Below are 10,708 nucleotides of genomic sequence, written 5' to 3' on the forward strand. Positions count from 1 at the left end.
GGCTGAAGCAGGAAGATCGTGAGTTCAAAATCACCCTCAGCTACTTAGTGAGGTCCTGAGACACTTAGTGAAGTCTGTCTCAAAATAAAACATAGAGGGTTACTGGGGGTGTTGCTCAGTGGTTAAGCACCTCTGCGTTCAATCAACTTAGCAAGGCCCTCAGAAACTCAGTGAGAACCTGTCTCTAATAAAATACACATGCTCTGCAAAAAAAAAAAAAAAAAAAAAAAGAAAGAAAGAAAGAAAGAAAAAGAAAAGAAAAAGGGCTTGGGGATATGTCTCAATGTTTAAGCACCCTGGGTTGAATACCTAGTAACAAAATAATAAAAAAAAAAAATTTAAAAAAAACTTGTCTCAAACTCTAGAAGGTAGAGACTAATTTTCCACCCAATGAACTAGCACTGGTCTTCATGACATGCGTGACAGAATGCAGTGGAAGACGATCTCCACCTTCCAGACCAGGTTGTAGGAAGCTGGTAGTTTCCAGGTAGTTATGCTTCTTTAGGGCCTGAGACATCAGGAAACTCAGTAGTTCAAAGGCTGCCATTCAGGGAGGCACCCAGGGTGAACTTGTGGGGTCACCATAAATGTCCTCGGACACCTGATGAATTGAGAAGTGAGAATACTATCCAGACTTTGGAAGGGAGTCCATGCTGCCATCGTCAAGGATGAATCCCCAGCAGGTGAAGTGAGTGGAACAGACAGGTGATGTCACCTGCAGAACCTACAGCAGCCCAGCGCTGGCTCACCCCTTCCTCATTCTACCACAGGAGGAAACAGCAAAGAGCAGGCCACACCGATGGCGGGCAGCCTGCTGGCCCCGTATCATGAGCCTCCTAGAGTCCAGAGACATGGTAAATAAATTTCTGATCTTTACTACATAAGTAAATAACTGGAAATGAAACTTACACAAGCAGAAAATAGAGACGGTGGGCCTGGAGAGATGTTGGTCAGAGGCTACACGGCTTCAGATAGGCTCTCAAGAGCCCTGTGGTCCAGGTAGCGACTCCAGAAAACAATACTGTGTTGTTACCCAGGGGCTCTGATGCCAAACCCCACCAAGTAGGTCAGGTGAGCTTGATTTAGCCATTCCACCATGTATACATATTTTAAAAACTCACCATGTGTGACATAGATATGTTCAATTTTTATTTGACAACTTTAGTTTAATTTGAAATTTTAAAATGTGGTAGTCGTCGGGAAAGCCCACTTCAGTTAAGGTAACTAAAGATGGCTTCTCAGAACGGGGGCCATTGGCATGAACTGAAAAGATGAGGAAGGTCCAGGCTTGTGAGGAAGAGGGAGGAGAACTTGAAGATTGTGAAGAACAAGGTCCAAAGCCAAAGAAAGGCCATGTGTCCACAGCAGCCAGAGATAGAGGAAGCCACAACCACAGGCCACAGGTCAGAGCAAGCCAGGACTCACAGTGGCTGCCATCCATGAAGAGCTCCCAGGGGCAGTGCTGATCCTGGGGAGCATAAGGTCCTTCTGCCCCCTGAGGAGGCCCTGCCTAGGTCTGGCTGTGGGAGACCTACTCAGTGGGACGCTGAGTTCAGCACCTCTGAACACCCCAGAAAGGGGTGTAGATACACAGAAGCCAGGCAAAGCTCTACTTCTGGTCCTTCCCTGAAGCCCTAGGTGTCTACAATCAGATTTGATCTTACAGTCCTGTGCTTTAACAAACTAGGTACCACCTCAAAGGCACTCTTTGCCAGCCCTGGTTTCTGTCCTTGGTCCTAGCTTTTCCTTACTACTTCTCTGCCCACAGGTAGCCTGTCTACATTGCACATGCCTGCAGCTGACACTGCACCAAAGTGTGCACACTGCCTGGCCCATATGTCTTTCACCTTTTCTAGTCTTCTCTGCATGGATCTAGAGGCACTATCTATGACCCAGCTAGTCCTCATAGCAACTCTAGATTTCCCATAGCTCTAGCCACCAATGACCATGAAGGTTCTCATGTTTCCAACAGTTGTGCCTGCTAAAAGAGAAGCAATGCATCCTTCAACCTCAGATAACAAAGATGTTGCTCCATGCCACTAGACCAGTGCTATACTAGGTCAGCATGTTCTCCCATACTGCTCTGCAGGAAAAAGCTTTCCCATCCTCAAATAAGTCCTTAAGTCTGGGAGAAGTAATGGCTTCTTCAAATGTGCATGCACCGTTTCAAGATACTAGGGTCAAGAAGAATCAGAGAAACATGGTAACACAAGGAACACAAAAAGTCTTCATTAAATGAATGGTCCAACAAAATTAGAGACCTTGATATAATGAAAATGGGAGAACAACATAACAGTTGGGTTAAAACAAAATCAGTTCAATGAAGAAAGTTTATACCAGGAGCCAACCCATGACACCCACCCTGATTCAGGCACAGATGACTTCCTATTCCTCTTAGAATAAAGTTCAAAATACTCACCATGGTCCACAGTCCCCATGACCAGGCAATGATCTCTGTAATCCTTTTCTACCTTCCCTTGATCTTGCTCCCTCCCCTCAGGGCCTGTGGCATTATTTCATATCCCTGCACTTAATCCAATGCCTCTGGTAGCACCTTGCTCCCACTTTTCCTGCCATCACAGGATAATGAAGCCCTCACTCAGAAGCAAGCCAGTCTTGGAACCGTGAACACTGAATGCCTAGTTTGTGTCCTTTACAGAGCCTTCTTTATTGTATTTATTGTACTTAATTTATTTTACCCCTAAATATTAACTGAAATGAAGGAGACCAGACATACTATCTTGGACACTGTTCTAACCTACATAACTGACTTGCACTTTATCTTCCAGGACTCAGTCAAATTTGCAAAATGAGTGAATAGATGCATGGAGACACTCATGGACTCTCTGCTTCTCTAGGCTTTCAGGTCAGGACCTCCACATATGGCCCACATCAGCCAGTATCCCTCAATCTCCCTTGATAAGCTTTTTCATTGGCAAAAATAATTTTGGCAAGTCATTTTTTTTAAAGAGATAAGCACCATACTCAGGTTCTCATACATGCTAAAGCACTCTACCACTAAGCCATATACCCAACACCTGGGTCAATGCTTTTAAACAAAACAAGATTCCTATAAAATTGTCTAGTGTTGGGGGGGGGTTGAGGTGAAAATTGGAGGGAGCCATATATGGAACACAGAGTTTTTGTGGCAGATGAAAGGCCTTGTGAGGACCACATTGCATATTCTTTGCACTGCTGAGGTTTGGGGAAACCTTTCTGTACCATGCCCACCCCAAAAGAAAAACTTGCCAGCCTAGATTCTTCAGAACTAAATGGAAAACATTAATCAGATAGACTGAACAGATATCTATGGACTATTTAATCCAGCAACAATAAATTCATTTGCTTCTCCATGAAACAATGACCATTCTTTGAAATAATTCATATTGTCAGGCGTGGTGGAACACACCTGTAATCCCAGCAGCTCAGGAATCTAAGACAGAAGGATTGCAAGTTCAAAGCTAGCCTCAGCAAACAAAAGATGCTAAGCAATTCAGTGAGATCCTGTATCTAAATAAAGCTGGGGATGTGGCTCAATTGTCAAGTGCCTCTGAGTTCAATTCCTTGAACCAAAAAACATCATATTTTTGAGTACAAGGTAAATACAAGAAATAGAGGTAACTTCTTGAACCCTTTAAGATCATAAATGAAAGAAAGAAGAAGTTAATGACAAGAAACAAACCTTTTAATGCCTGGAGGTTAAAATATACAAATCTGGATTAGGATTGGATAACGGATACAATCAGGGGAGAAAAATTTCAGAAATAAATGGGAACAGGGATACAATACGTCAAAATCCATTGGGTTACTAACACCCATAAATAATTTATGTACCTATATATCAATGGAAAATGAACTGAAAAAGAAATTAGAAAATTATCCCATTCAAAATAGCCTCAGAAAACAATACAATACTTTGGAATATATATAAGAAAAGGTATGAAATAGTTCTACAATGAAAACTACAGAATACTGAAGAAAGAAATTAAAGACCTTTGAAGATGGACAGATCTCCCAGGCCCTAATTCTGCCTATCTTAGGCAGAATTAATATTGTCAAATTAACCATACTACCCAAAGTGCTTTGCAGATTCAATGCAATTCCTATAAAAATACCAATGAGTTCCTTTGTAGAAATAGAAAAATCACCCATAAAACTCATTTGGAAATATTAGAGAATCAGAATAGGTAAAGCAGTCATTAGCAAGAAAAGTGATGCAGGAGGCATTACAATCAGTACCAGAACCATGGTAAAGAAGAGAAGACACAGAGAAAAACCCACATAAGTACAGTTATCTAATATAAAACAGCACCAAAAACAAACACTGAAGAAAAGATAGCATTTTCAACAAATGGTGCTGGGAAAACTTGAAATACACATGTAGCAAAATGAAATTAAATCCCTACTTCTCACCCTGCACACAACTCAAAGTGGATCAAGGACTTAGGCATTAGAACATAGAGACCCTGCAACTAACTGAAGAAAAAGTAGAAATGTAAGCTTAGGAACTTACTTTCTTGACAACACCAGTACAGCACAAGAAGTAAAATCAAGAATCAATAAATGGGATGGAATCAAAGAAGCAGCCTTTAAAATTCTTCTCAGCTCAAGAAACAATAATATGAAGAGAAAGCCTACTGAACAGGAGAAAATCTTTACCACCTGCACCTCACTTTCAGCATTAATCTCCAGGATATATGAAGAACTCAAAAACTTTACACTACTACTACTAATAATATTAATAATAACAACAACAATAACAACCACCCAATCAATAAATGGACTAAGGATCTGAACAGACACTGCACAGCAGAAAAAATACCATCAACAAACATATGAAAAAATGTTCATCTTTAGTAATTATAAAAATGCAAGTCAAATCTACACTGAGATTTCATCTCACTTCAGTCAGAATGGCAATTATCAGGAATTCAAGCAACAATAAATGTTGGGGGGATGTAGGAAAAAGGTTCATTCATCCCTTGCTGGTGGGAAGGCAAATTTTCAATTTATCATTATGGAAAGCAGCATGGAGATTCCTCAGAAAACTTGGAATTGACCCAGTTATCCCACTTCTCAGTTCATACCCAAAGGATTTAAAGTCAGAATACTACAGTGATGCAGCCACATCAATGTTATAGCTAAACTATAAAACCTGTCTAAGTGCCTTTCAACAGACGAATGAATAAAGAAAATGTGGTATACATACACAATCAGATATTACTCAGCCTTAAATAAGAATGAAATTATGTAATTTGGTGATAAATGAATAGAGCTGGAGAATATCATGCTTAACAATATTAACTAATCCCAAAGAACCAAAGGCTGAATGTTTTCACTGAACTTCAGATGCTAATTGACAATAAGGGTTGGGGTTCCTAGGGACAAACAGAGGTACTGTGGATAAGGCAGAGAGGAGTGAAGGAAGGGGGAAAGGAATGGAGGTAGGAAGAATAGCAGAATGGATCTGACATAATTACCCTATGTGCATATATGACTACATGATCAGTGAGTCTACGTTATGTACAACCAGAAGATTGAGAAGTTATGCTCCATTTATGTATGATGTGTCAAAGAGCATTCCACTGCCATGTACAAGTAAATAGAATGAATAAAAAATGTTTTTAGGTGCTCAGGAAAAAAGAAACACATATCAAATAACTGTAAAAGGTTAAAAGGTGTATCAAAGATGAAATCAGAATTAGAAATCACCTGATCTAATCCACCTATTTCATTAATGAAAAACCTTATTACAATACTAACATATCCCCAACCAGAAAAAAATGAGAAAGTCAAATAATTATCAAAATTATACTACATACAGAATTATAGTTCACATGTGAAAAATACTGTGATACATACAAGAAGAATAAAATTTTATAAGATGAAGGCAATCCTCATGCTGCCGTCATTTTCTGGCTTAAAATTGGCACCCACGCTTCTCAAGGAAAAAAGATGATGGACATGGAGTCAAACTAATGGAGTTCCCTCCACAGCCATCTGTTTCCTTCTCTGGCTTAGTATCCTTCATCCTTACTGCAAGTTATACTATTCCACCACAAGGATGAAAGATCACCCAAAGGATCATGGCAGGCACACATGAGGAACACCAAAATTGGAGGCGAATGAGAAAGGAGGGCTGTGCTATTACTATCATCAATATGATGGACTAACACTAGCTTCCCTGTGTGCCTAATGCTAGGAATTCAAAAAGAAGTGAGATAATATGAACCTTTACTCAGCCATAAAATAAATGAAATTATGTCATCTGCAGGAAAATGGGTGGAGACCATAATACTAAACAAAATAAGTCAAACTTAGAAGATCAAAGATCATATGCATTCTCTCATATGTGCAAGCTAGAATGGAAAAAGAAATAGAAAGGTGTGGGGGATGATCTCAGGAAGATGAAAGGGAGGTAATTAAAGAAAAAGACCAAGGGTTGAGAGGTAGGCAGAGAGGGAAGAAGTGCTGGGAAGCAATATTGGCCAAATTATATTTTTAAATTTTGTGCATGTATAAATATGTAACACAAATCCTTCTTATGTACAATTATAATGCACAAATTTTAAAAATGTTGAAAAAAAATAATAGCCAGTGTGAACTGATTGTTTCAGCTTTAAAATCTACAAATATCTATAATCATTTAATGATGCTCTGTCTTTTGGAAGCCCTATTACATATGTACACATGTATGTGTAATTTTTTCTGCATATTTATATTACTGTACTAAACATAGATAGATAGATAGATTGATTGATTGATTATGACACTCAAGACTTACAAAAGAACTCAACCTATTCATAATCAGGGTGAGCCCCTGACCTTCTAAATGTGGACCCACTTAACAAAAGACAGCATGATTTATGCTCTTTATATAATGGCTTGTGGTTTTCTAACTTAAGTGCTTTTTGTTTGGGTCCTTTATTTATTTTAACCCAAATTTGATATCCCTACAGATATATTCATGTTCTAAAATGGAACGGGATAGACAACCTGTCCAATATTAAAAGTAAATATATTAAATACCAAATAAAAATGCTATTATATATTTTTCAGCATCCAAAACAGTGCTAAATGCGAAAATAGGTTCCAAGGAAAAACTTTCTGAATAACAAAGAGTAAGAATCAAAAAATAGAAAACTATAAATGTAACCTTACCCATATACCTTATAAAGGCAACATAAAATGACTTACTTACATATCATAATATAGAAGTTATGGTAGCTTATAGTTATAGGTATTTAATTATATGAGCATTTACTCCCTGCTGAAGAGCATTTATGGTTCAAGGACAGATCTTCTGTTTCTACACTAATATCAATCATTCTTCCAACCATAGGAAAGTTCATTACTGAATTCTCATTCTGTGTCATATGGTCAATCACAAAACAATGCATTATGGTCTCTTCAGTACATATATAAAACACTGTAATGAAAAACTAACAGTTGCAAATAAGTAGATGATATACACTATAGAAATGTTCATCCAACTAATGACTTTAGACACAAAGAACACACAATGTCAATTAGTGTTATTCTTTCAATTTCACTACATGAGACAATAAACCAAATGTTCAAGTTCTAGTAGTTGTAATAAAACTTTCTAAAATAGATATAAAAGTACTTAAGTTTGGGCTGCAGTTGTATCTCAGTGGTAGAGCACTTGCCTAGCATGAGTGAGGCACTGGGTTCTGTCCTCAGCACCATCTACAACTAAAAAATATATAAATTAAAATATTTTTAAAGTATTCAAGTTTTTAGAAAATTTTGACTTTCCAGTTGGCAACAGGACCACAATGTGCCAATAGAGCAAATCAGGAGTAAGGCATGTAGGCCCCCATCCTGTTTCGAATCTGGTGTTACTGTAGAATACTGTAGAATACTGGGATTCTTACAAGAATCTCACATAAAGCCCAAGAACATATTCAATTATGTACAAAACTACCCTATGTACTTTGGGTTTTTTTGTTTTGTCTTTTTAAGCAGCAGACTTTTAACCTAATAAGAGAATCATTTTAGAAGTCATAATAGCTGGGATAGGTGCGGTGGGGCACAAGTGTAACTCAAAAACTCAAGAGGAAGAGGTATGAGGATGGTAAGCTTGAGGTCAGGCTGGGCAACTTACCAAGAACCTGTCTCAAAATTAAAAATAAAAAGGACTGTGGCTGGGGTTAGGTGGTAAAGAACCTTTGAGTTCAACCCCCAGTTTAACAACAACAAAATCCCACAGTGGTATTCATCTTTCTTTTCGACTGAAAGGGTAAAGTACAAGGGGTCACCACAACTTGTTACAGACTAAAATCCAACTAATAATTCCAACAGCACCTGCTGTTCTAGCAGGGAAGGCTACCAGGAGGTCTAGTGGTGTTATCCATTTCCTCAGCACAACAGTCACAGGGGAAGAATACTACTTCCAAATGAGTGACATCATCAAGGTAGCTTGCAATGTACAGAAAGCAACACTCAAAAATCATTTTATCGGGATGGGGATGTGGCTCAAGCGGTAGCGCGCTCGCCTGGCATGCGTGCGGCCCGGGTTCAATCCTCAGCACCACATACAAACAAAGATGTTGTGCCCGCCGATAACTAAAAAATAAATATTAAAATTCTCTCTCTGCCTCTCTCTTTAAAAAAAAAAATCATTAAAAAAATTAAAAAAAAATAATTTTATCTTGGCTAGTTGAGCAGTCCGTGCTTTCACATAAGTCTTGAGCTGGTCCACCATCTTGTTGATCCTCCATTCCAGCCTGGCATATCTGGCAAACTCATCCATCTTGTTGACCATGGAGAACAATTGCTTCATATCCTGCATCTCTGCCCTCATCTGCGGCTCTGGCTCTGTATCATTCTGCAGCACTCTGGACATGAAGGAGGACAAGGTCAGAAGGAGGATCAAAAGGACATTGCATCCAAACAGGAAGCAGAGGACCAGCAGCCACGTCCAGCTCTGGGACTTGGTCAAGTTCTTCCATTCTTCCCAGATACTCCCTGCAGCCCAGGCACCTCTAACAGAAGCTCCAAGGGGACCTCATCACTAGGCGCACCCGCAACTGCGCACTGAGTCCCACTAGCCCTGCTTCCTTGATTGAGGTTTGTAAAATTTATTCCTACACACATTACATTTTTGATGCTTTCTTTAATTGTTATAGCCCAACTTAGATTATGGATCAGCCCAATAAGCACCCTATAAAATGGAGGATATTAATAGATAAGACAAGATTAGATAATAGGATAAATAATGTTAAGTTATCCTGACTGTACTTAAAAGAATTTAGCCTTTGGCTGGAGTTGTGGCTAAGTGGTACAGCGCTTACCTAGCATTTGTAAGACACTGGGTTCAATTCTCAGCACCCCATATAAATAAAGTCTATTGACAACTTAAAAACAAAACAAAACAAAACAAAACCTTGCCTAAGTGACTCCATTTGGAAGTTCCAAAATGTAACCCTAGTTATATAACTTATTTCTTATAAAAGTTGTTTATTTTTGTACTGCATGTGTTTGGAACAAGGATGTGGTTATATGCATTGGGTGGCTGATTGTTAACTTTAGCTTCTGTGTCCTCCTTGCTTGCTTGCATCTACATTTTCGAGGATGTTGTTTTTCCCCTTATAATCCCCATAGAACTTGCACCCTGTACTGTTCCTGGCAGAAACAGTTTGGGTCCATCAGGGAGCAGTCGCCAGCTAGCTAAATAAAGACTCTCCAATTTGGAAAAAATTCTGTTGAGAGTGTTTTCCGAGCTATAGACCCACAACAAAATGGTATCTTTTTTTTTAAATCTCAATTTATGAGCATTCACTTCTACCATATATACAATTGATTTTTATTTGTAGGTTGATCTTGAATCCTGCAATTTTACTATTACTTCCAGACATTTTTAAAAGATTCAGTGATTTTTACTATAAATGTTCATGTTTTCTGCAAATAAAGTTAATTTATTTTTTTAATTTTTCATTAGTATGATTTTTAGTGTTTTTCCCCCCTTAACTGAGTACATCGACAGACTCTTTAGTAGCAAACAGAAAGAAATGATATGTACAAAACCCTGTTTGTTTCTGAGGATTTGGTTAAGTATTCAGTCTATTGTCATTAAGTATTGTGTTTCCGATAAGTTTTTAATAGATTCCCTGTGTCAGATTGAGGCACTTACTTTCTATTCCTAGTTTGCTAAAATTTTAAACAGAAGTTGATATTGGGTTACTAGGAAATACTTTTCTACACTTATTGATTTTACGAATATATATGTGTATATGTATATGCATACTACATATATATGTCGTTTTATATCATTGATATGGAATTGCATTGATCAATTTTGGAATGTTAAATCAACTTTGCATCTCTATGAAAAACTTTGGTATGATATATTAACCTATTTCCTATATTGTTGAATTTTCTTTGCCAAGTTTTGGTTAGAATTTTTGCATCCAAGATCATTGTGTGGGGGGTTGGGGTGGGAGTGTTGGGGGGAATCATTAGGGAATTAGTGATCTTAGTTTATAATAATATTCTCTTGCAATGCTCATTCCTGGTTTTTTTTCATGAAAATAATCCTGGACCCATTAAGTGAGTTGAAAAGCACTTCATCTTTCTTTATAGTTTTGTGTAAAATTTTATTACTTCTTCCTTTTGTAATTGGAATTCAATATTGTTGCCACTTGAGATTGGATTCTATTGGTACAAGGGTTTTTAACTAAAATTT

General features: G+C 38.1%; 1 pseudogene; it reads right to left on the reverse strand.

The window, feature by feature from the left end:
• Positions 1 to 8,239: 8,239 nt before the first annotated feature.
• Positions 8,240 to 8,869, reverse strand: LOC144249901 (guided entry of tail-anchored proteins factor 1 pseudogene; annotated as a pseudogene).
• Positions 8,870 to 10,708: the final 1,839 nt, after the last annotated feature.

This window comes from Urocitellus parryii, chromosome 1, assembly GCF_045843805.1.
Source record: "Urocitellus parryii isolate mUroPar1 chromosome 1, mUroPar1.hap1, whole genome shotgun sequence".
NCBI lineage: Eukaryota > Metazoa > Chordata > Mammalia > Rodentia > Sciuridae > Urocitellus > Urocitellus parryii.